The sequence below is a fragment of the Adiantum capillus-veneris genome, chromosome 27, assembly GCF_014529385.1.
Source record: "Adiantum capillus-veneris isolate H3 chromosome 27, ASM1452938v2, whole genome shotgun sequence".
NCBI lineage: Eukaryota > Viridiplantae > Streptophyta > Polypodiopsida > Polypodiales > Pteridaceae > Adiantum > Adiantum capillus-veneris.
This window is the reverse complement of record NC_140957.1, coordinates 108,593,837-108,619,697: the sequence shown is the minus strand read 5'-3', so window position 1 is coordinate 108,619,697 and position 25,861 is coordinate 108,593,837. Positions and strand designations below refer to the sequence as shown.

At 42.6% G+C, this 25,861-nt stretch overlaps 3 pseudogenes across 1 annotated transcript; all 3 read left to right on the top strand.

The window, feature by feature from the left end:
- Positions 1-905: 905 nt before the first annotated feature.
- LOC147422542 (uncharacterized) lies at positions 906-1,554 on the top strand (annotated as a pseudogene).
- A 19-nt stretch (positions 1,555-1,573) lies between these two features.
- Positions 1,574-16,320, top strand: LOC147422541 (uncharacterized; annotated as a pseudogene).
- Positions 16,321-23,306: 6,986 nt separating this feature from the next.
- Positions 23,307-24,592, top strand: LOC147422540 (hydroxycinnamoyltransferase-like; annotated as a pseudogene). The gene is made up of 2 exons (XR_015186786.1): positions 23,307-23,756; positions 23,857-24,592. The product of XR_015186786.1 is annotated as a hydroxycinnamoyltransferase-like (transcript).
- Positions 24,593-25,861: the final 1,269 nt, after the last annotated feature.

The window sequence follows — 25,861 nt, the reverse complement described above, 5'->3', positions numbered from 1 at the left end:
GCGTATAAGTTGGTAACTTGTTATCTACGTGAACTGACTCAAAGGTTGCACACATGTGTTGTGATTCCCTAAGGTTTTCCAACTTCCACATAATCCAGAGAAGCCGTTGGATCTCTTTTGCACACATGTGTTCGTGGGTTTTACAGCTTCACGAAGCCCCTATTGATGAAGCGGGCTTTCTAGCTACAATCGTGAACCCGCAACGGGCAACTACGTTGTAAGTCCTACTATTACGATGGAGTCGCTGCAGCGGGAATCTTTAAGCCATGTCATCAATTGTAGCCACTATGGCTAATGACATGCTGCATGTGTGAAGCCTCGTGATTATTTGACACCCCCTTGGAGGTGGGATTGATGGTCGAGGGAAAAGTTGGGAGGCGGGCAAAATCTCAGTCGTTCATCATTTTGTGAACCCAAAGTAATCCAAAAGTGCACTAAACAGTGAACTCAAAGTGATATTTAACCAGGTGAACACCAAGTGATCACACCCTTGCAAAAAGTGGCCGGCCATTCAAGTTGGCCCATCATTCCCTCATCATTGGCATTTAAAGCATGCGATATTTACTAATTTGAATGGGTACCTAAAATTTGTTTTCAAATTCTCCTAGTCTCTTTCATGCCCATTGCCCATTCACTTAGCCCCTTCACTTTCTCAACCCACACTTCTCCATGAACTATCCACGGTGAACGCCATGTGGACTACTTAAAGCCATAATTGTGATCTTCAAGTGAAGCACATGTTATCCCATTGTGAACAAGAGTGTAAATCTCAAGTGAACCACATGTGATCCCATTGTGAACAACTGTGTAAACTTCAAGTGAACATATTGTGAACTTAGAGTGCCAAGCATCTTTGGTGGGGGTGTACCATTACCCCATATTTGGCTCAAGCACATAAGGATTTTATGGACTTTGAGACTCAAATGCAAGATGGAGGAAATCTCCAATGGTTAGATGCCCTTTCAAATGGTGGTTCGAGTTCTTTCTCCACTAGTGACGAAGATGGTGAGAATTGTCGTGATAGTGAGGAAAGAGTGTATTGTAGTCCATTAACGGATTCCCTTCACACCTCTTTTTTTTTGGTTTGAGGAACAAGATGGGCTACATGGATTCTCCACGCTTGATCCGTACAAGTATGTGTCTCCTTTTTTTACTCCTTTTGCCAATCGAGTTATAATTTGATGAAGCTTGCACTTCAAGGAGAACACTCACCAAGCCTAAAGGAATTGCAGGCATGTGACCCAAGTGGCATGCTTGACGTAAAAGGGTGGAAAATAATGAAATAAAGATTATGTTTGAGGACAAATGTAGAAGGCTTTTGGTGTTTGTGCACGACAACTCCCCCAAATTTAAAAATCGCACCCATTGAGGAATGGGAGAGTGTTATCATTCAATGTCATTTTGTGAAGATAATAATTCTCACCACACTTATGAAGACACAATTAGAAACTTGAAGGCCACGTGGTGTTTGGACATCAAGCAACAAGGGATACCCGTAGCATATGTGAAGGCCCTTGTGGAAAGTTGTGAGTGTGAAAAAGAGACAGATTGTGACGATGAGTGCCAAAAATCAATGCGTGTCACCAAAGATATTAAGGATGCCATGAAGCATGAACGTCAAAGTGTTGACATTTTATGTGTGGAGTAAGCTCTAAATGAGATTATGGTTCAACACAAGGTGAGACTAGTTAAGTTTTGCTCATCTAAGAGCCAAAATGGAAGCACAACTACAATTGTCTATGCATGCCATAGAGGAAGAATGGCCCGCATAAGTGGGACTATGAAGCGGCTTAGGAGGTCCAAGAGATGTGATTGTCCTTTCCAAGTGAGAGTTCAATATTGACATGCCTCAAAGATTGCACACACATCCACTTACCCTATTCATGAGGGGCATATACCTGGATCAACAGAATATTTGTATCATTTACCCGTGCATCCTAATGTTATTGATTGCTGCATGGAAGATTTGTTCGATGTGGGTTTAACAAGACATGTCCTCAAAAATGTCTTTGTCTAAAGAGAAGCTGCAATATGAGTGATCTTTGGCTATTGATCAAGCAATTTATCGCTTTTTAATGATACAAAGGAAATTTAAATGATGTCTTACCAAATACACAATCAAGGTGACTCGTATTCTGTTATAAACTAAGCATTACTACAATTGTTTTTACATAGTAACATTTTTTTTTGTCTTCACGGGAAAGATTTCTAAAGATGATTGGAGTGCTATGTGGGTCGAGGTTTGCAACTTGCAAAGTCGAGGGAAGGTGTGTTATTTCCAACCGTATAATCCCTCTCCACAAGATCCTAATCAAATGCCCTTTATTATTGTTATTCAAGATGAATGGATGCTAGACATGGCCATGAGATTTTCTACACACAACTGTTGGGCAATAGATAGCACATTCAAGACAAACATTTTTGGCCTTCCATTAATATTGTATGCTGCAGTTTTGCCTAATCAAAATGGTGTAGGTTTACCAATATGGCTCATGCTATGCATCAACAACACAGGAACTTACCAAGAACGAATCGCAATCGAGATAACCCTAAAGACAATTTTTGCAAGAATGAGTAATGTGCACCCCACATCAATAGTGATTGGTAAATCATCAGTGGAGCTTGAGTCTATTCATAAGGTGGTGGAGGAGGACCCTTACTGTTTGGTTTATTACATCCATGGCTCTCGTCAACAAGATCTTGGTCATATCATTTTGTGTTGGTTTCGTGCTAAGAAAGCTTGGGTGGAGAACCTTCTTCCAAAGGTATGTAACATTTGCTATACGTACTTCTGGGCTCATGCAACATAGGAGCTTTACTCTTTGCTTTAGGAACCAAAGCAAATACGTGAACATCTCTACTCTTCCGTGTGTGCACTTATGCATAGTGCCACACAGGTTGAGTTTGAGCAATATTTTCAAGGGCTCCTTCAAAACTAAACAGAGTTCACGAGCTTGCAAAGATATGTGATGAATGGTTGGTGTGGGAGCAAATGCCCTTGGCGCAAAAAGTGCCAAAGTTTGGTCGCATGTTTAATTATGGGAATGTGGATACAACAAACTTGGTTGAGAGATTGTGGCAATACAAAAAATATACTTTGTTCAATACCCAAATCAACAGGTCGATCTTGGATTCGATCTTGGATTTGATTCATTCCCTTGTCGGTGACTCAAGTAGTGGAACCTACATGGGCGCGACCTTATTGGAGTTCTTTAAACAGAAACAAGAAATAGGTAACTATACCCTTTTTTTAACAAGATCTTTTACAACATAGGTGGCTAATAAGCACAAGGTGTGTTGCAGCCAACTCGGGACGCTTTAACAAATATGGATCGTCAAATAATCAGACCACAAGGCTACGGGAGGGAGAGAAAATTCTACGACAATATGAGGAAGATCCTTCCTCTTTGCATACCCTCAATGAGATGACATTAAATTTTAAAATACAAAGTGGTTCCATTCCATGAATATTGTATCATGTAAGCTTACAAAGCAGCTATTGTGATTTTCGTGATTTCTCAAGCCTTTGTAAACACATCTATGCCACACGACTTATCATAGAAAAGCACTTTAATCATTTGTGTGCCATACTTCTAAGATTGAATAGAGATGATGGCCAAGGGATCCAAGAGAGTGTTGAGGATCAAATGTTTGAGAATGATCAGATAGTGGAAGAGCAACCTAATGTTTGAGAATGATCAGATAGACTCTAGTGCATCCAAGATCCTTCTAGGGCTCTCCATGAATGCTCTCAAAGAGGCATTGGAGCAATGTGGTGCCAAAATTTCCAAAGCTCTATAATGTAAAGTATTGTAATGAGAGTTTATACACAATAAAAAGCAAAAAATTATTATTAAAATCCACTTACCTGTACACTTTGGAAAGATATTGTTTAGGCATGGTTGTCCCCATTGAATTGAGGTAGATGATGCCATGATTCTCCCACGGTAGTCGTACCAATTGTTTGAGAGAACTGTTAAATAGAGCAAACAACACCCAATGATCCCTACTGAAAGCAAAATGATACAATAAAGACATGCTGATGAGAATATATAGTCTTTTACTCATGCCCACTAGAAATGCCACCTATGTACCTATCAATTAACAATGGTCATAAACACAACTATTCTTGCTTGGTGGGCCTCGCTATATAACATCTTCATATTGACGCCTAGTATGGGAGAAACGAGGACATATACATTGTGGCATCGATTGATTAGGTCTAAAGTAAAGATACACAATTGCATTTACTATTGTAATACACTACATGTATTCACTACCTATGCATTTACTACTTTAATACACCGCACACACTGGTTAGCAATTGTATGTAAAGAGTTGCGTGCATAGCTAACATATGCAGATCTTGATCGATATCGAATATATAATTTTGAAAGCAGCATAACGTAAATTGAATAGAACAAAGCAATGCCCAAAATTCTAAAGCAAGCAAATGGATAAAGCGTTAATGCATTGCAACATGAAATGCGATGCTATACTGACCTACAATGTTGTACTGGCGCTTTTCAGTTGTCCACTCCACAAGCCGATATTTGAGTCAAGCTACAAGAAAGGAATGTGAATAGTTAACATTACGTCATGTAGTGAAATGTCACAAATCAAAATTGCAAAGTATACAGTGCACGTCATGCAGAAGTGCCATACAAAAGTATGGTGGAGAGCTGGCACTGTGGTCTCTCCAAAAACTATAAGAAACGGAAGTCGTGCCCTACCCCGTAGCGTTTATGTGTTGCACCAAGCAAACATGTAGTCATGAGGAGTTGGATACAGGTAACGAACCTTGTAGTGTTGTCGAGCTGGTGGGGTATGTATACTAGCTGTGGCAGTTTAGATCATGCAGAAGCTTCATTTCTACAAATGCACATCCATGATTGTTGCAAGAGCTGGGGGGCGAGCATTGATTTAGAGAACTCTGGAAAGGGATGGAAATTAAATCCAAAGAGGATACCCTACAGCACATCGCACCAGTACTTGCAAGTACCTTCTTCTTGCTGCCTACTGATGAGTCATCACCAAATGCCAATGCCTCTCGCCCCTAGCTGCCTTACCCTTCAAGACCGGTGGGCAGTACCCATATTTCATTGGCTAGTTGACTGCAGCTTCTACAATATGCCATGTGTATCATGCATTATGTCTCGTAATGTAGTCAACACCACTATTATTTACTACATCCGTAGCACCGCGACTCCACCAAGCGGTGAGGAAAAATAAAGAGTCACCAGTCTCGCTGAACCAGCACTTGCACCATAAGGACCAGCATGCCTCTCTCTCTCTCTCTCTCTCTCTCTCTCTCTCTCTCAATCTTTCTCTGCCTTTATAGTTGGTGTTGATGCTCAGGCGACAATACCAAAAACATGCAGAAAAAAACAATAGAGTGGCCATAGACAAACCTGGAGAATCACAGCTACCTGTTAGTTCTCCTTTTACCTCTCGCTTCAAGCTTGCGACTGGTTATTTATTTATTACTTGGTGAGAGAAATTTATTATCAACACAGCGTGCAGGGCATGAAAAACGCTCCAAAGATCGCTTCAAAAATAGCGCCATCTCCAGCACGTGAAGAAATAATTTAAAAAAAACAACACTTTCTTTGGACGCTCCTGGCCATGCGATTAGAGTTGTGGGCAATGTCTTCGATCATGCCAAGTAGCCACTTGTGGGCTCCGAGATCCACAAAACGACCTTTGAATCACGAAGTAACAAGTAAACATTGCATATTCAAGGTGAGTGCAATACTGTTTTCTGGAGGCACCTTGCCCGTTAGCATTTGCAACAATGTCGCATCGAGGCTCCGTGTATTGACTTTTACACTCACCATGCCATCTTTTTCAACCTCTAGTGCACAAAAACCAAGAATTCCTGATCTCCCAACAAATGCCTCATTGCTTATATAGGCATATTTGACTAGCTTGTCCTGAATATAGTTGCTGGTCGAGGCTGCTCGGTTCAGCGAGCCCAAAATATGCTAGGCATGTTGTGGAGGGTTGTCCTGGATTGTGCAAGAGGATATTCTCTGGATTAACATCAAGGTTGATGATATAGTTATGGTGGCTAAAGAGGAGCACCTTCGTAGCTTGGTAGAAAATTGGGGATGTGTCTTTGCTGCCCATGTTACGTCTGTATTTCCACTTTTCTTCCAACATGTCGATTAAGGAACCATCTTGACATAGCTCCATGGCCACAGCACAACGAAGTCTATCACTGCTATCATAGGTACTATGGAGGGATCAATCCATTAAGCAAAACTCTCTTAAGGCATCAATCTCGTTTTCCATATTGCGTTGGGTAGCACTATTATCATTGGAGGCATCCTCCTGGTACTTTGCAAGCAATACACTCTTGATTCAACGATGATGCAGGTGGTGGGGCACGAACAAGAAGCACCGCACCAGAGCTACCTTCACTGAGCATGCGTACAACCTCCAACCCTTTGATGGTGAAGTGCACATTAGGCAAGAGCAATATTGTCCGATTTTTCTCTATGATTGGTGATGGTGCATAAGAATAGATCAATCAAGTCGCTGCAACCTCATCACTACTTTGCTGCTCACCGCCATCGATACACTCTTCTCATGCGATCAACAAAAAGTAGCCCAAAGAGGACATTAGTGTGTATTCTTCTTTTATGTTCCCTTTTGAAGAGCTAGGATCTTGAGTCCTCCTAATCACGTCTCTGCATTTAGTGTCACTGCCACATATCCATTGTATCTATCCTCGCAATCATCATGCTCTCTTTGAGACCTTTGATGACCAAACCTGTGGCTACGATCCTTTTTCTCTCTATCATGGTCGATCATGTTCACCACAATTTCCATCATTGTGTACATCATGTCTTTTGTGATCCCCATTATCATCTCTTCTGCGAGTTTTGCCATCGTAGATTGTCATGTTCACTTCTGCCATCATGTCGACCATCACCCCCTACTTCTAACTTGTTGCTTTTCTTTCAATTTAGCCTCATGGTCGCAGGCTTTCAGCAAATGTGCTCCTTCTATTATGCTCTAAAGCTTTGAAGCCATCACTGCCAAAAAGCATGAGGCTCCTCTTGGCCATATGACCATGTGTATTGCAATCTCTACCATATTCATCTCTTCGATGACTTATGTCCGCATGTCGACTATCAAGTTTGCTTATGCTATCATGTTCACGATTTGTGTTGTTCCTCTTCTTGCAACTAAGCTTATGTGTTTCTCCTTGTCTGCAACCTTGCTTTTAGGGAAAGATAACATGAATGCTGGTGTGAAAACTTTATACGCTGAAGGGACATATTATTGGTTGGCGTTGGAGCTTTTCACTCGATGCGAGAGATTTTCACGCAGTCGACAATGAATTGTTAACTGTGATTATGTAAAGTAAATTTAAAGCCGTGCAATTTTGGGCAAAGGGCAATGGTTCAGATCCTACCAAGCGGCCAATTCTACGTTCAAGAAACAAGAAAATCTCCTTAGTCTTACCAAGTAAATAAATAATTTGCAGCATCCACTTGCCCAAAAAAGTTTTGAATCTTTGTAGGGTCCTTGTCATGCTCGCCCTTGAGAAATTCAAACCATAAGCTATTCAGGAACCACACCATGCTAAGACATGTTTGTGACAAAGTATTCTCCATCCACCTGCTTGGAAGCCAAGGCGTGAAATTAGCCAATGCATTTCTATTGAAAACATGAATATGGAGATAACAAGATGTGCACTCACAGGAAAGAAAAGTTCATAGTGTTTGCGGTGGCTTTCTCGGATGTTATTGCATCAAGGATTAATGTCCACCTCCACGAGTATGTTTGATCGTGCATACAAGAATTGTATGCTCAGTCCTTTCTCAAGCCTTTTTTGTTTTTGAAGATTTTAGATAAAAAATAGTGTAATGAAGGCTAAAACCATAAAGTGCAATGAAAGCTAAGACCATTAGACTCACCTGTCACTTAAGAGCTTTGGGTCATTACTTAGGCCCAAACCATCCTAAATGGGAATGGATACATTGGAGATGACCAAGGTTAGTGGCACACTCGAGGGGTTATTGGAGAGTCTCCGACAATGTGTTGGGAGGACCCCCCAACACTCTGTAGACGGCTGGATAGTCACTATGTGGGAACGTCTTCTTAGAAGATGGGCAGCGAATTACTTAGTAATTACGATGGTAATTACTACAATAAACCCGAAGGGTATAAATAGGGCCCATTACATTGTAATCGGGTTGGCAATTGTTATCACTTGGGTTAGCACTTTGGCTAGAATTGTACTTGAGAATCATTGGCAGTATTGTTGGTTGTACTTTCTCTCTGTAATCATATTCGCTGTAATCTTGATGTGTAATCCCAATCATGGCATATTCAGTTATACTTACTTCTCGTCCAGTCTTCTGAATCTGAATCTGAACCTTATTTCCAGTATATAAGTCTGATTCTTATTTCAGTATCCACATTTCAGTCTAGTCTCTGATTCCTGTCCAGTCTGCTATCTGAAATCTTCCCACACTAGTAGCTGAAATCTTCCAAAACTGGAATTAGCTGTCTCAAGAGATCAGCTCGTTGACTGAAAGACTCTTCTCCCAGTTGAAGTTTTCAGCAATGGCACCAAAGTCCTATAGTGGACGGAAATCTACCATTCGTGTGGACCCCATTCCTGAGGAGTCAGGAAGAGAGTCTGGCCCCAAGCAAGAGAAAATGACTGACACTGAGGCTCAGAAGGATCATAGTCAGGCTTATGAGATGCAAGACTCACAGCACTCTAGTCATTCTCGACACAGACGGGTAGAACGGGAAGCACGGAAGGCAAAGAGTTCCAAGAGTTCTCAGTCTCGCCAGAGAGATGAGCATACCAAGGGCAGTAAGGGAAGTCACCGTACTTCTAGCAGAAAAACCACAGAAGACACTGATACTGAGATAGAGACAGAGATTGATTGGGATGCTGACACTGACAATTGCAAGAAGGCTCCCAAGCGTCATTCTGAAGCCAAGAAGAGAAGAGGCAGGATCAGTAGTAATCAAAATGATTACACAGCTTCCTTGAAGATTTCCTTTCCAATATTCAAAGGAGGGAAAAAGGATGATCAAGATGTTCACATACAAGCTTTCGAGCAGTATGTTGAACTAAAAAACATTGATGAAGATGATTGGGGGAAAAATTTTCCACAAACCTTGAAGGAGGCAGCGAGGAAATGGTATTACCATTACCCTGCATGCCAGCTGAGATCATATAACAAATTGCTGAAGGCCTTCAGGTTGGAATATTCCGACAATAGAGGGGACGAAGATATTCTCTGTGAATTAGATAAGATCAAACAGAGAAATTTGTCAGCCCGCAGCTATGTGGAAAAGATAAAAGAGCTAAACAGGCAGTTGCAAGAACCACCATCTGAGAAGAGATTGAGGGCATGGTTCCTGAATGGGTTCAGAAGCAAGAAGCTTAGGGAACAAGAAGTACAAGCCCCTACAAAAAAATTCAGATGATCTGGTCCAAAGGGCATTAAAGCTGGAACAGCAGGCTAAGAAGGAGAAGAGCCACAAGAAGCGAAGGATCAGTAGCAGTAGCTCTGCTACTGAAACTTTTGATTCCAGAGAAATGTCCAGTAGATCCGAGAGCAGCTCCAATGAACGAACAAAGAAGAAATCAAAGAAGGGATCATGGACCAAGAAAATTGAAGAGATGGCTAGGCAGATTGCAGAAATTAGCCACACAAGACAGCCAGTCCGAAAGATGGAGACTTGGTGTTCAAGATGCAAATCCAAGGACCATATCTCCATTGAATGTCCACAATGTACCTACTGCAAGGCCTTTGGTCACCTATGGAATAATTGTGGCATCAGAATTCACCATTTTAAGAAAGGAAAGGATCTGTCAGTGGTTGCCTACACTGAACCACTGAAGGTAGAACTAGTCAACGTAGCTCAAGAGGAGAGACCAGGTACCAGTGGTACTGGTCAAGGACATGGTAGATACCAACCAGGAATGGGCAGAGGAAGAGGAAGAGGCAACTTTCAGAACAGGAGCATGAATTGCTATACTTGTGGGAAGTATGGTCATTTTGCAGCCCAATGTCCAGATGCACCTGTAACGACTACTACTGAGGCTAAGGCACCAGAGTCAGTCCCAGTCAGGGTGGTTACCAGGAGCAAGGGAGTAGTCATTGAAGAAATTCTAGACATTTCAGAAGCACCAGTTAATCCTAACAGTAGCAAGCGGGCTCAACAAAGGGAAGTTTGGAAGGCCAAAGGTAAAGAAAAGGTGGTAGATGAGTGGCAAGAGCAGCCGGAACTAGCAGCTAAAATCACGGAGGATTTAGCTAAGAAGCTGCCAGAGCAGCTAGAAAGTTCTGAAGCTAGAGTTATTCAGAGGATACCAGCCCAATCGACTGATAAAGATCAGTCAGTACCGGCCATGACAGAGACCATGCTGGTTGTGGTACATGGACTAGCTGATGAAATGGGAGTGGATGGAAAGAGTAGAAGCACTGCAAAAGAAGAATGGCAGTGTAAAGATACCATTTCTTCAAGCTCTGACAATCAGTCTGACCAAGAGCGAGAAGAAATTCATGTGAAAATTTGTGATAGAATCCAGAAGCTGACTGTAGAGCTGGAGGATATAAGAAAGACCTTGCCTGAGCTAGCCAACTTTATCAGACAGCGTAGAAAGACTGAGGCAGAGACCAGAACAGTGGACTTGACGGCTGTCCGGGATGATGAAGTTCCACTTATTCAGGTAGACTACAAGGTCATGAAGCAGTGGGAACCTCTCTCAAGCGTTATCCTAGATGGAGGGGCAGGAGTCAACATAATGGGATCCCATCTTCAGCAAAGAATGGGTATCACTAATATGAAACCAGCACCATTCAAAGTAAGAATGGCAGATCATAGAGTCGTACAGGCGACGGGTATGATTGAAAACATGCAGATAAGAGTTGGGAGGGAGAAATTCAAAACCAGTTTCCTAGTCCTGGATGTGCAGGGAGCATATAGAATGCTACTAGGACACCCATGGTTAAGAACAGCACATGTTGTTCATGACTATGCAAACCAAACTTTGACCATAGAAGGGGCCAGTGGCAGAATCCAAATCCAGACCAACAATACCAGGAGCTGGAAAAAGGAACTGAGGCCGCAGGAGTTGTGTCAGAAGTACAGAGCCAAGAAAATCGAGCGAATGCTAGCGGCTATGAACATATTCCCTTTGGAAGAAATCGACTTGAATGCAGTCTTGCTGAACAAAGAGTAGACTGACAAGCAGAAGAGACAATTCCCTGATCAGTTTACCGAAGTCAATGCAGGGGAAAGAACAGTTCAGCTAACTGGAAGGATGGAGGAACGAGCTGATACTGGTATAGTAGAGGAACAAGTATGTTCTGAAGAGTACCCGCTGGATCAGAATAATGATTCAGAAATGAATGGACCATCATGGGACTACGCTGAAGAATCAACCAAACAAAAAGGAGGCGGACCAAACTGGTTGCTTCCAGATGATCAGGAAGTAGAAGAGTGGAACCTGGGATCAAAGGAAAATCCCAGAATGATCATGGTTAACAAGAACCTCAACCCGGCAATGAAGGAAAAGGCACGAAAAATGTTCTAGAACTATAAAGATGTGTTTTCTTGGGAACATAAAGATTTGAAGGGAGTAGATCCTGAAGTCTGTCAGCACCGAATACCACTGAAACCGGATGCTAGGCCAGTAAGATTGCAAAGGTACCGCATGAACCCCAACTATGCAAAGAAGGTCAAGGAGGAGATTGATAATCTTCTCAAGGCTGGGTTAATTACGGAAGTGGCAAGCAGTGATTGGCTATTCCCCATAGTCGTCGTTCCCAAAAAGAATGGGAAATTAAGAGTTTGTGTCGACTATAGGAAACTAAATGCCCAGACTATTAAGGATCCATTTCCCTTACCTTTTACTGATATGTTTCTTGATGAGATCGCAGGATATGAGATGTATAGCTTTATGGATGGTTATAGCGGCTATAACCAGTTACAGATCGCTCCTGAAGATAGAGCTAAGACCACTTTCATCACTGAGTGGGGAGCTTTCATGTATGTGGTGATGCCTTTTGGCCTGTGCAATGCACCAGCTACTTTTCAGCGGTGTATGATGGAGATGTTTAATGAATTTCTTCATCGGTTCCTCGCCATTTTCATGGATGACTTCACTGTCTATTCTGATGAGGACCATCACCTTCTATTCCTAGAGATGGTTTTTTAAACGCTGCCAGGAGAAGAGAATTTGTTTGAATCCATTCAAATCTGTTTTTCTAGTATGGAAGGGATAGCTACTAGGACATGTGGTTTTCCGCAATGGAATAGAGATGGCCAATGACAAAATACAGTGTGTCCAGCAAGCTAAAGCACCCAGAACTACTTCAGAGTTGAGTTCTTTCTTGGGTTATGTGAATTTCTATAGAAGATTTGTACACAAGTTTTCTTCTCAAGCAGTACCACTATATGAGCTTACAAAGAAGACCACTAAGTTCAACTGGACTACTGAGTGTGAGGAGAGTTTCCAGAATTTGAAAAAAGCCATTACCAGCAAACCAGTCCTTAGGCAGCCTAACTGGGATATTATTTTCCACGTACATGTATAAGATGCTTCAGGATTGGCAATGGGGGCAATATTAGCTCAGCCAGATGGCAGAACAGACTATCCGATCTATTTTGCTAGTCGCAGATTCAGTCAGGCTGAACAAGGCTATACGACTACTGAGAGAGAAGCCCTCGGAATGGTTTTTAGTGCCACAAAGTTCAGGCATTACCTGTTGGGAAAGTTATTTCATTTTTATGTGGACCATCAAGCTCTTCTGTTTCTGATTAACAAAGTCATTATTCAAGGCAGGCTGATAAGATAGATGATCTTCCTTATGAAATTTGAATTCAGAATTTTCCATAAGCCTGGCCGAAACCACTATGGAGCTGACTTTATTTCAAGAAGTACGGAAGGATATTCAGAATCACCCTTGAGAGATGAGCCAGTGGATGCTTATTTATTTTAGTTAGAGGCAGAAGAATCAGTGGATCCTGAATGGTATGATATTTATCAATTCCTTTCGCAAGGTGCCTTTCCAGAGGATTGGAAGAGAATCAGAAGAAAGCTCTGATCATAAAAAGCCTGAAATTTACTATCATAGGAGGATTACTTTATTGACTGGGTGTGGATGGTGTACTTTGACGATGTGTCCCTATGGAAGGAAGAATGCAAGTGATTTCAGAAGCGCATAATGGTGAGTCTGGTGGACACTTTTCCAACGAAGTAACCTACAAGAAGATTGTGCAAGTTGGTCTGTGGTGGCAAACACTGATTGCTGATGTCAAAAGTTTTTGTAAAACTTGTGACATATGGCAAAGAATGGGCCGACCAACAGCTGCAGATATGACTCCCTTAATGCCGATACAACCACTGGGAGTATTCATGAAATGGGGACTGGATTTTATGGGACCTTTTAAGAAGGTGACTCTCAGGAAGAACAAGTACATAGTGATGGCTACTTGTTATGTTACCAAGTGGGTTGAAGCTAAGGCTCTTCCTGACAACACGGCCAAGTCAACTGCACGGTTTCTATTTGAGAATATTGTCTGCCGATATGGATGTCCAGTAGAGATTGTGACCGATCAAGGAACACATTTTATCAATGACACTATGGAAATCCTATTGGATATGCTTTCAGTCAAGCATCGGAAATCTACTCCTTACTATCCTAGATGCAATGGACAGGCTGAAAGTAGCAATAAGACAATAAAGACTATTCTCACTAAGGTGGTGCAAAAGAAACCAGACCAGTGGGATTTGAAACTTCAGACTGCTCTATGGGCTTATAGGACAGCTTATAAGGTAACTACTGGAATGACACCATTCAGAATGGTGTATGGTACTGAATTTGTGGTTCCTATGGAGTTTGTAATCCCCATTCTGAGAATGGCTGTAAAGTATGGATTAGACTTCAATCATAATCTTAAGAAGAGGCTGGATGAACTGATGCAATTAGATGAACTCAAGCAAAGGGCTATATTGGAACAAGAAATTGTTCAACAACGAAGGAAGCACTGGCATGATCACCGAATTAAAGTTCGAGAATTCCAGAAAGGAGACTTAGTGCTTCTATATCAGTCTAAACTGGGTCTTCTATATCAGTCTAAACTGGGTCCAAAGAAGCCAAACTTGAAGATTTCCTGGGCAGGACCTTTTGAGGTAGATTGGGTCTTCTCCAATGGGACAGTCAGACTGAAAGATTTATCTGGACTGATGTTGCCAGGAGTATATAATGGAGCAAAGATCAAGCTTTATTATTCAGAGACCAGATAAACTGGGCCAGAACAAGGTACTAAGGAACTGGAGGTTGCTGATCAAGAGATACCGGAATCAGACATTTTTGGACTTTTCCATGTGCAACCAGTTCCAGCTTCAGAACCAGTACCAGAAGGACCAGATCAGGCTGACCTTAGAATCAGTACCAGTATGGTCGAGCCAGATTGGAAATCAGTTCAGTACCAGTATAGACACACTTTCCAATTTTTAAGCGCCCAACGGTCAAATGGCACGCCATTGGTAATTATTACAAGGATGGGTTGCAGTCTTGTCCAATGCATGTCTGCCACGACAGCAACGACGCACACAAGTCGAGGAGCGGCAAGTGGTGGAGCTTTTATGGGCGAACACGTATAACAGTCAGGAGAGTTAGCATTTTTCCTCATAAATCCCCTGCGCGACGCTTTCCTCTTGTTAACCATTCGCCATCGCCAAGCTCTGAGGTTTCTTCGTTGCAGCCGCAAACTTTGACCTCTGACGAGACAGTTGATTGTCAAATAGTTTTGCCAGCGACACCAGGAAACGGCTTCGACACGACAAGTAAGTCATCTTCTCCTTCGCCTCTTTCATCGTCATCGACCTCACAGTGTATGGGTAGAAGGAAACGCTCAGAGAAGATGTAGGAGACTCTTGAGGAAACCGAGGCCATAGTTGCTGAGGCAAAGGCAAGCCTTCCAGTTCTCCCATACAGTAAAATCCAGCGTTATGTATTTACTGATCAAGCAATGACTCTGCTACAACTCTGGGATCTTCGAGTTGTGTTGCAAGCTACAAGGATTGCTTTTGATGCAGATATCACTAAGCAAGTTCTTGATTCCTTTGACGCTGAAAATGGCAGTGCCATGGTAAATAGTAGGAAGGTGTCAATGACACCAGAGGCCATTGCATTTGCATTTCGGATGCCCAATGAGCCCAAACCTTCTGTGGCAACTGCGCAGCAAATAAGTATCGCTCTGAAGGAGGATGAAACGGCTAGACGATTGCACAAGACCAGTGCTCAAGGAGTTCCAGTAGCAGGACTGGAAGCCTCCGCTGCTTACAGGTTTGTAGCTGAAGCAGTAAGCCTTAAGAACAACCCAACGTATGTATCCGAAAAATTATTTGCTATGCTGTTGGCCAAGATACTGAATCCACAAGTTCATATCAACCTTTGTCAAATTCTCTCCCATAATGTACTCCAGCAGATTGCCAAGCTAAAATCTCAAACTGTTTTCAAGGCCTGGTATGTTTGGCAATTCCTGTATTGGGCTACTGTTGCAGATGTTAATGAGCAGGTAAAGCAGGCTTGGAGTGAGAAGCCAATTTCTGAACCAAAGAAAATTGAACTATCCTTAGACGACGAGGAAACAGACAGTCAAACCATTTCAACCGACCTGAAAAGGAAAGCAACTGCAGAAGAGGCTGGCAGTTCAAAGAAGCCAAAAATTACACTGACAAAAAGTAGTGAGTTTTTGAAGCAGATAGAAAGCCAGGTCAAGGCAGTAAGCACTGAGAAAGCTGAAGTGAGTCACACTGAGAAACAATCTGCTCAGAAGACTGTGCCTGACCAGTCAGTTGTAAAAAATACAGTTGCTACTAGGTCTGGGAAAGATCATGTCAAGCCAGTCATTGTTGAGAAGATAGCAAACCAGTCAGGGGACAAAGGCAAGAGTCAATTGGACAAAGGGAAAGGTCCATCATTCTCGACTTTGCCTGGTGGAGTTCTTAAAAATACTGGAAACCCTCTACAACTGGTAAAACAGGATAAGTTGCAGCAAATGCAGACTTAGATATTGAAAGGGCATCTTCTGCTCAACAAAGTTGATTATGCAACTCTACCCTACATGGCTCCAGTGGCAATATATGAGCCTACTGATTCTGATCCAACCACAGTCAAAGACAGATGGTCAATCCTTATACAGTCTTCTTGGAATACCATTGCCAGTTATATGGGACAGCTGATGGAGGCTGCTGGATCAGAAGAGGAAGTCAAAAAGCTCAAAGCTGCCTTGGCAGAAGCACAGCATCATATTGAAAAGCTCTAGAAAGCCCAGGAAGAGCAGAACATACAACACAAGGTACTGGAAGCTCAATCAGAAAGGACTAATGAGTTGTTAAAGAAAAAGATAGCTAAGGCTGAATCTGAAATAATGATCATCAAGAATCAACGGAAGGAAGCACTGAGAGCTGCAGAGCGGGCTGAAACAATGCTCAGGATGAAGCGGGCGAAATTCAAAAAACTGCTACTGCACCATACAGCTCTGAAGGCTTCTCTGACTGAAAGATACATCTACAATAGCTTGTCTAAAACTTTAAACCCCTCAGGCAATGTTGTTTTCAATTTAGAGAATTTAAAATCCTTGATGGAAAGTATGCAGAGCGATTTGCAGGATAAGGTGGGTGAGCTCAATAATGCTCTGATGAACCAAGCTATAATGGATTATATTGAGCAGTAGACTTCTCTGGATGAGGAAGAAGAAGACGAAGAAGATGAAGCTGATCAGGAGGAGGATGATCAAGAAGCTGGGCATACAAAGGATGATGATGATGCCCCACCACCATCTCCACCTCCAGGACTGGTACTAATGGAACTGGGCCAAATGAAGGAGGCCACCAGTCACAGCCAGACCAGTAAGACCAGAATGAGAGCCAGCAGGAAGGACAGGACAAAGAGCACCAATCGGGTAATCAGCAGACTGAAGAGCAGCAGCCCAGTCACACTGGGAATCAGCCAACTGATCAGTCCCATCTCAGCAGAGATGCTAAAGGGAAAATGAAAGTATAGGATGAGGGACCAATTGCTGATCATCAACATTCACTGCAGCTCATTACCCTGAATAGGCAACTGAGACATCAACAGGCCTCCATCACCAGACAGTATCTGGAGGACGATGATCTCTGGACTAACTTGGAAAGATTTCAAAGACTATATGTGGGAGCCAGGGAAATGGTAGAACATTGGAAATCAGCAACTTTCCATGATAAAGAAGCTTGTCGACTACCTGCGCATCCTAGTACAGTCCAGCTGTTGGAACGAGTTCCTAAATGGATACTCAATGCTGATGAGAGAGTGGCAAACCCGCTCTAGTAAAGGTAGTCTACTGCAAATTGTCACTCCCTAGCTCTGGAACTGGAACTTCTGCTGGGTAACAAACCAACTTACCGCTATATGAAGGATGTTAGGGTACAACTCAAGGAAGTTTTGGTGCAAATCCAAACTACCAGAGGTGTTTTGGATCAAAGAGTCAAAGCCATTCTTGAGGACCAGACAACCACTAGCAAAGGACCTCAAATGCGAATGTCAGTTGAAGCACAGGCAACTGCTCTCCGAACACTATTCCAGCTAGTGAGAATCACCAGAAAGATGATGCAGCAAGAGAACCAGGCTGTTCTCAATTTCTTAGAATTTGTGCCTGATTCTCCAGTTCTCTTGTATGTTGTTCTAGCAAGAGAAACCGAGCTGCCAAGATTCTTTCCAGCGCTGTATCCTCAATATCAAGAACCAGTTGATCGTCTCACATACTTCAAAATTACTGATGAGCTTTAGGATTGGTATGAGCGGTCAACTGTGGAATGGAAGACTTGGCAGACGTTGTTCAATGATGGTCTCCAAATCAATGACATTCAGGCACTAAAAGAGGAGATGCATAGGATTCAGCTGTGTATGGGCTGGTGGAAGATTCAAGTCAGAGGACTGACCAGGATTACTAATCAGTTGCTACAACTTACGGTCGAATCTTCCAAATTGCCTGAAAAAGACATTGCAGCAAAGGCGGGTCTAGCACCACAGTATAGGGAGATGGCTGAGATTCTTTTCGAAGCTCGAGTCAAAACTAATCAGCCTATTCCAGAAGGATGGATTCATACTGCTTCGCATTGTCATAAGCTGGCCAGAACCAGACTGAGCAAGGGCAGGCGTACACTCTATGATCCTGACACCAAAACCTATCATTCTCTCACGCCTTATGAAGTAGAGATGACCACCGACCGGCGGGATCAGCTTGAGCAGGAGGCCATTTACCAACTGATTCAGAAGGAGAATGCTGGTGCTGGGACTTCTCAGGCACCGTCCCGGTCAAAGAGCAAAGGCAAAAGGAAGACAGTCCAATGGAAGGATACTGGGTAGTTCCATTTCATAATTCAGTGATGACTTTTCTTCTCAGCAGGCAGGGAGAGATGACATCTCCACCTTGGTCTTTTCCACTGTCTCTCGTAATCCCTGGTCCTTCTTGAACTCCTACTCATAATCTTTGAATGGCCATTCTCTCAGTGGTTAAGCTGGCATCCCAACAGCAGAACCAGACGATGGATTTTTCAGTTTCACATCAGAATCAGACAGGGGAATTTTTCAGAAATTTTGGAATCTTGCCAAAATTCAAGAAAGAAGGGAAGGATGTAGATGGCTAGATAGTCACTATGTGGAACGTCTTCTTAGAAGATGGGCAGCGAATTACTTAGTAATTACTATGGTAATTACTACAGTAAACCCGAAGGGTATAAATAGGGCCCATTACATTGTAATCGGGTTGGCAATTGTTATCACTTGGGTTAGCACTTTGGCTAGAATTATACTTGAGAATCATTGGCAGTATTGTCGGCTGTACTTTCTATCTATAATCATATTCGTTGTACCTTATTTCCAGTACATAAGTCTGATTCTTGTTTCAGTATCCACATTTCAATCTAGTCTTTGATTTCTGTCCAGTCTGCTGTCTAAAATCTTCCCACACTAGTAGCCGAAATCTTCCAACACTGGAATTAGCTGTCTCAAGAGATCAGCTCCATTTCCACACTCCAACGCCGCATCTAAAATTTACGCATTGAGCAAACAAGGGGATATAAGAGACAATGTTCAATTACAACAAACAAGGAAAATTATAACTTGACCGTATTTGACTTGGACGGCGAAAGATTCAAAGCCGCCCTATGAAAATCCATTGAAAGGAGTGTCATCTAAGAACCTCTTTGGGATGATTTCCTTTACAAGTGCTAATAATGGGCCATGCTCATCCTACATAGTACGAGTTTTCTTCCATTGAATGAATCCTTAACAAATATTAGCATTCTTGGAAGAAAGAGTAGAGATACCAAAAAGACTCACTGGTGTGCCAATCAATGCATCTTCTTGAGACATGTTATTTGGTGCCTTACCAATGCCCATTACCAATGCCCATTAGTGAACGTTTCTATAAAAATGCAAAGTCAATCAATGGAAGAATTAAAATGTACATTTCAATGGAGGTTAACAATTGTAGTATAAATTTACATGCAAGTCGTACCCCTCTGCAATCCTTTTATGAATGTGGGTCATCCGTGACTCTTTATCTTCTAAATAGTCCTTCATAGTAGCTGCCACCTTTTCTTCGATAAAGCTATCTCTTGAGGGCATAAGAAGCTTTTCTTCTTCACTTAAATCTTCACAATCTATTTCAGTCCTCCTTTTTTTTCTAGCTTTCTAAGCCTTAAAATTCTTATCAAATTTGTGCTCCGCATTTGAGAATCTCGCACAGCATTGTTTTTCATACGATCTCGATGCCACTCCAATCTTGGGAGCTCCAAGGCGGCGGCGTGGCTTTCGCTTGGGAATGGCCACCCTAAGGCGATGCACATCCCACATATGGTTGATAAGGTCCACCCGATTAATGTAACGAACATTGCGCTCGTGGCACTCGGTGCTTACAAGACATCTTCTAGCTGTCCTACCATCCTCAAGGGCAACATCTTAAGAGTATGTGTTGTTTTTGTCGGCCATTGAGCCACTATATAGTGAGTGTTCTATATTGCAATCCACAAGCGGTGTAAGTTTCAATGTGATACCTGCTACTTTTCCACATGCTTACACACACACACACAAACACATTTCCTATTGTCAAGGTCATCTATATCCCCTCGAGAACCCAACTCTCTCTCTCTCTCTCTCTCTCTCTCTCTCTCTCATACAAACATGATAGCAATGCCCATTTCGGCAATGCAAGAACGCACAAAAATAACGACATACCTTGGGGATCCCTTGGATATGAAGCCGAACGCACTTCTCTTTCAATCTCGCTCGGCTATCCACTCAACGTGAAACCCCCAATGCACGTGTAGTGGGTACATCCTCAAAAGGAAGATGGACTTGTTTTCTGAGAAAATGGAAAACCCCCAATGCTCGTGTAGTGGGTACACCCTCAAAAGGACGATGGACTCATTTTTGGAGAAAATGAAAGCAACTGAAAATGCAAAGTAATCTCAAAAGTGCACCAAGTACATGATGTGACATTGTTGAGATTGAAAGCTTATGTGAACTCAGTAGTTTTCTTCACTTCTTGCAAGCATTACCCTCGACAGTAAGTGACACCCAGCATTAAAACGGGGAGGGGAGGGGGGGGGTTAAAGGGATCGACTGGTTCGGCAGCCTATCGATGTAACTTTTGTTCCTTTCTAATACAATTCTCCGTGCATATGGTAAAAGGAAAAAAAAAGGGATCGACGGCTCGGAAGTGGACGCGAGAAGGCCGAGGTAGATTAAACCCGGATGGACGAAAATCGAGGAAAAATGGGACTCGAGTTTAGCAAAAAATGGTCCTGTCGTCGATCCGATTTGAACCCAAGTCCACGCTACCAGATTGAGATGCATGGGCTAACTATCTCACCCTCGCGCACATGTTGTAACCTTGAGCCGTTTTTACAAGGTTTTATTATTTAAACACAGGCATTGTCCGGGTCTAATTTGTGGCCGGCTTTAGTCTTTAAATAATATGGACGGCTGCGATCGCCCCGGCTTTCGTGCGTGAAATTCCCGACCACCCCCTCTTTAGTCCTGAAGCATTACCTTTCTTCACTTCTTGCAAGAGAGAAATTGCCGTTCTTCAAGCCTGCGACATGGCATGGAGAGAGAGAGAGAGAGAGAGAGAGAGAGAGAGAGAGAGAGAGAGATTACATTGATTTCGAGACTCGAGTGCCATAACCCCCTGCACTCATTGCCATCATCCCCACACCCTTGAAAAGTGTTGTGATCCCCAAGTGATACCCAATTCGCGTCCACTTGTGAGAGAGAGAGAGTGTGTGTGTGTGTGTGTGTGTATGTGTGTGTGTGTGTGTGTGTGTGTGTGTGTGTGTGAGAGAGAGAGAGAGAGAGAGAGAGAGAGAAGCAAAAGGCGATCCCCACAGCATTCATTCACTGAGCACCGTCACAAACCAGAACCAGGCAGGAAATAAACTCTTGCAAGTGGCCCGCCCCTCAGCCGATTCCCTCTGGATTTCCCTCTTCATTCCCAAACTCCATCGACGGTCTTCAATTGCCTTGAAAGGCTGGCCGTAGATCCCACCTCCAAAAGGGGGTGTCAATTAATCACGAGGTGTGCGCACCCTTTCATAAATGCTATGAAAAAGGGAAATATGATTTGAATTTTTGATGGATTCAATGCACACGTGGTGGGCTAACTAAAGACTCGTTCAAAGCCAACAATGAACAAGGGTGATTGCTCCACTTCTTATATTGCTAGTTTTGTGAGAGAGTCATGAGAAAGAGCCTCAGAGAGCCTCAGATTTGAAATTTTGATGGATTCAATGCACACACCGCGTTCAAAGTCAACAATGAACACGCGTTTGTCTTGAAGAAAATTTTTGACCAGTAGAATTTCAAGTTTGCCCTTATTGGCCTGCCCAAAGGGCAAAGACTATAGAGATCACTTCTCTTTTTGCTAACTAAAATAGGAAAAAGGTTGAGTTATATTTTTAAGAATTTTTTGACATGTCAAAAATGTTAATTGGTTGAAATAAGCTAGTGGGTACTCATTGAAATGAATTGTGTAAAAATCTAATGATGGGCATGTCTTGAGTTTTGAAATATGAAATAAACTCTAGTATATCAAGTAAAAGATTTTGGGTTACCCAATGCTTTTGGAAGCCTGAAGGTTTCAGCCTTACATGTTAAATGATAAAGCCTTAGAGGCTCCACAAATCCCAAGAGTCACCTTTTCATTTTGAAATTTGTGTTACCTACCTTTTCATTTTGAGAATTTGTGTTACCCACCTTTTCATTTTGAGAATTTGGTTCACCCCTTTAAACTTGAGGTAATAGATTAAAGTTGTCATTTTTGTTAGTTAAAACTTTATGGAAGGAATTTATCATTTGGGTTTTAACCTTTAAAGATTTTTCATTTTTATTTTTAAAGATTAAAGCTAAGTTAGAACTTAAAGATGTAGAACTTTTAAAGCAAGGTCTCGATGATCCAATGAGGACCTAGAGTTTTTGTTTTATTAGAAGGTAAAACTTTGAATTAAAGGAAGTGAAAATGTTACATGGATCCACAAGTAGGGGGAGCTCCGGTCACCCCGAAACACTAGAGTTTTATGACTTAAAACTTTAAAGCTTTTAAAGTGGGATTTACAACTTACGGATCTATAGTTTTAAATTTGTAAACAGGGTTCTAGAGCTTAAAAATGTACAGTTTTTAAAGTGAGGTGTAGAGCATAGGGATCTAAAGCTTAGGGTGTAGAGTTTAAGGGTGTTTTTTTAATTCAATTCTATGTGTACGTTAATATTTTTTATAAAAAAAAACTTAGAGATGTAGTGATTTTAAAGTGGGATCTACCCTCAGATCAAGGCTTAAAATTGACGTCTATTTTTTTTGTCAAGGGCTATTTTGCCTATCAAAACAATCTCAAAATTGCCTGTCATTTTTTGTATTTATATCTTTAAGTTAACGTTATATATAGCCAATTATATAAGTTGATTGCATTACATAAAGCATATAAAAAGGGGCTTGAAAAATTGGATATCAAAAAGAAATTTTTATCATGCCTGGCAGGCCTTGTGATTTTATCACTTGTTTTCTTCGGTTAGGAAAAATTTATTTTTCTACCCCCGGAAAAAAGAGCGAAACATGATTTGAAATTTTGATGCATACGTGGTGGCGTGCTAACTAAAGACGGGTTCAAAGCCAACAATGAACAGGGGTGACTGCTCCACTTCTTGTAGCCTATTACTAGTTTTGTGAGAGAATCATCAGAAAGAGAGGAGAAGAAGCTTTAGTTTGGTAAGAAAATAAGAAAGAGGAGAAGGGTTGGAGATGGCGAGTGTGAGGATAACAGAGAGGCACATGGTGCAGCCAGCGAGGCCAGCTCCCGAAACGGCACTGTTTCTGTCAGCCATCGATGCGATGTGCAGGGAGATGCCGCACAACCGTCGGATTCTGTTCTACAAGCTGCGAGATGCGGGGGAATATGTGGCGGTGGTGGAACGGCTGAAGGTGTCGCTGAGTGAGGCGCTAGCGCACTTCTGGCCGCTGGCAGGGCGGCTACACCGCAGAACCTCTGGGCGTCTGGAGCTGGACTGCAACGATGCAGGCGCCGAGTTTTTGGAGGCGCGTGTGGAGGGGTCTCAATTGAGGAGCTGCAGCGGAGCGACTTCAGCGACAGGCAGCCTCTGTTCATGGAGCTGGCCCCTTGGATAAACCCTCCTGACTATGCTCTTGCTCCCCCTTTGTGTATCCAGGTAACTTCTTCGAGACGCTAACAAGGGAACACTGTAGTTCCATATTTGCCCAGCTAATTATATATTGCTAATTAATTAAATTATGGTTTACCTTCATCAGATTTCAAGGTTCGACTGCGGTAGCTTTGCTCTCGGACTGGCACATAGTCATGTAGTCTGCGACGGCACCTCCCTCTGGCATTTCTTCACATCTTGGGCAGAGATTGCCCGCGGAGAGAAAACGATCTCCCTACCGCCCGTGCACACACGCACCTTGCTCAAGCTGGACAACCCATCACCAAAGAAGGCCTTCTTGAGATCGGAGGGTGTTGACGAGGACACACTCCATGGCAGCACGGAGAAGGAAGACCTCTTATTCTTCCACTTCAGCAAAGAAGCAGTGAAGAATCTGAAAGCGCAGGTGGGAGGAGAGAGGAGCTCCTATGAGGCCATGTGCGCCCACCTATGGAAGCGTGCCAGCCTTGCACGAGGCCATGCGCCTGACAAGAAAGTGAGCTTCATTCAAATAGTGAACATGAGAGGGCGTTCAGAGGTTGGTTGCATTGGTTGGAGGTGCATGACAGGGAGGAGGTGTTGGCAAGGTGCTGCGTGCTGAATGGCGCGCGACTGCGGGCGTCCAGCTCCACGCGGTTTCCAGTTTTTGAGGTGGACTTTGGGTGGGGCGGTCCCGTGGCAGTGCGATGCCCCTGCATGGAGCTCCCAAGCAAGATCATCTTCTTTCCGAGCCCCGATGGCGTTGGCAGTATCGACCTGACCTTAGCTCTTCCATCTCCCATCATGCAACGACTCGCAAATGACCAGGCGTTTCTTCATCCTTGATCGAGGTTCTTAGTCATACACCACTTTTCTTTAATAATCAAAGCATTGCCAGGTAAGAGGCTCATGTGAAGTCTTGTAACGACAATTTGGTCATGATGAAATTGACATTATTGAAAAAAATGGACTCGGGGGACTGAAAGAGGTTCTTTTGTCAAAAGTAATACCGTTCCAAATACTTCTTAGAGGTATTCTAGTTATTTGAATTTAATAACAAGAGTTTGGGTGATTTATGATTCATACTACTAGAGCTCGTGAAAAGATTCAAGACTCATGAAGCACTCCTGGAGTTGATGAAGGATCTGTTTAAGACGCAGTTGAAGAAGATCAAGTCTGAAGACCGGTCATACATGCCACATCGGAATATCCTTCATCATTTGTCCTCCATATGTCTCCATGACTCGGCAAATGGATGCCTTTGCCAGAGTCTGTTTGCCCTTCATGTCCATGACTTGGCAAGAAGATGCCTTCACCAGCGTCTGATTGCTCTTCATCTTCTCTTTTTCTGTGGGAGGCTGCCATTATCATCTGCTTTATCATCCTCATCAAGGCTACCTTGGTTCAAGAGTAGCAACAACTAGCACAAGCCGCAAGAAAGGAGACGGGATACCATGTTGAAATCTAAACATGCCTCTCTTAGACATGAACAGAGTATGCAGGAGACAGAGAGAGACATGTAACAATTCGATTTGCTTAGTTAGTTTTATAACTCGTGTGACCATTGGCGGTCACGGGCATTAGTTCACAACAAGAATCACTGCAGTTGCTTATAATACATTCTTCCAAAATATGAACGTCATTGTCGACCATTTATTCACCTTCATAATCACACCATATGATGTCCATTACGCCCATAACGGATCAATTCACCTCTCTGCGTAGTTCAAAGTCCATTATCTGCGAATACGGAACAAAGCATTAGTTTTGTGTGAAATAGGGATATAGCATACAATCATGCATCATCCAATCGCACAAGTTTTGTGTGAGTTCGTTGTGTTTGTGTGTACATCTATGCAGACCACGCATGCAAATACATACACAGTTATGCATGTGTATCTATCTTCCACTCAAAATGAACTTACAACATGCGTAAGATTATGGTTCTTCCCTATGCAAATAAACGAGCCGGTAGAGGAAATTTTGTGCTACCTGTGCCATGACATGTAGGACCGGAACCAGTAGAGCTACAATCTTTAAGTAGGGAGAGGGCATGAGGTCTTAGCAAGGGCCTCTTTGTGTTGAAAGCTAGAAAGCAATCAAGGCTTTTTGCATCATAGAGCTGACGAAGC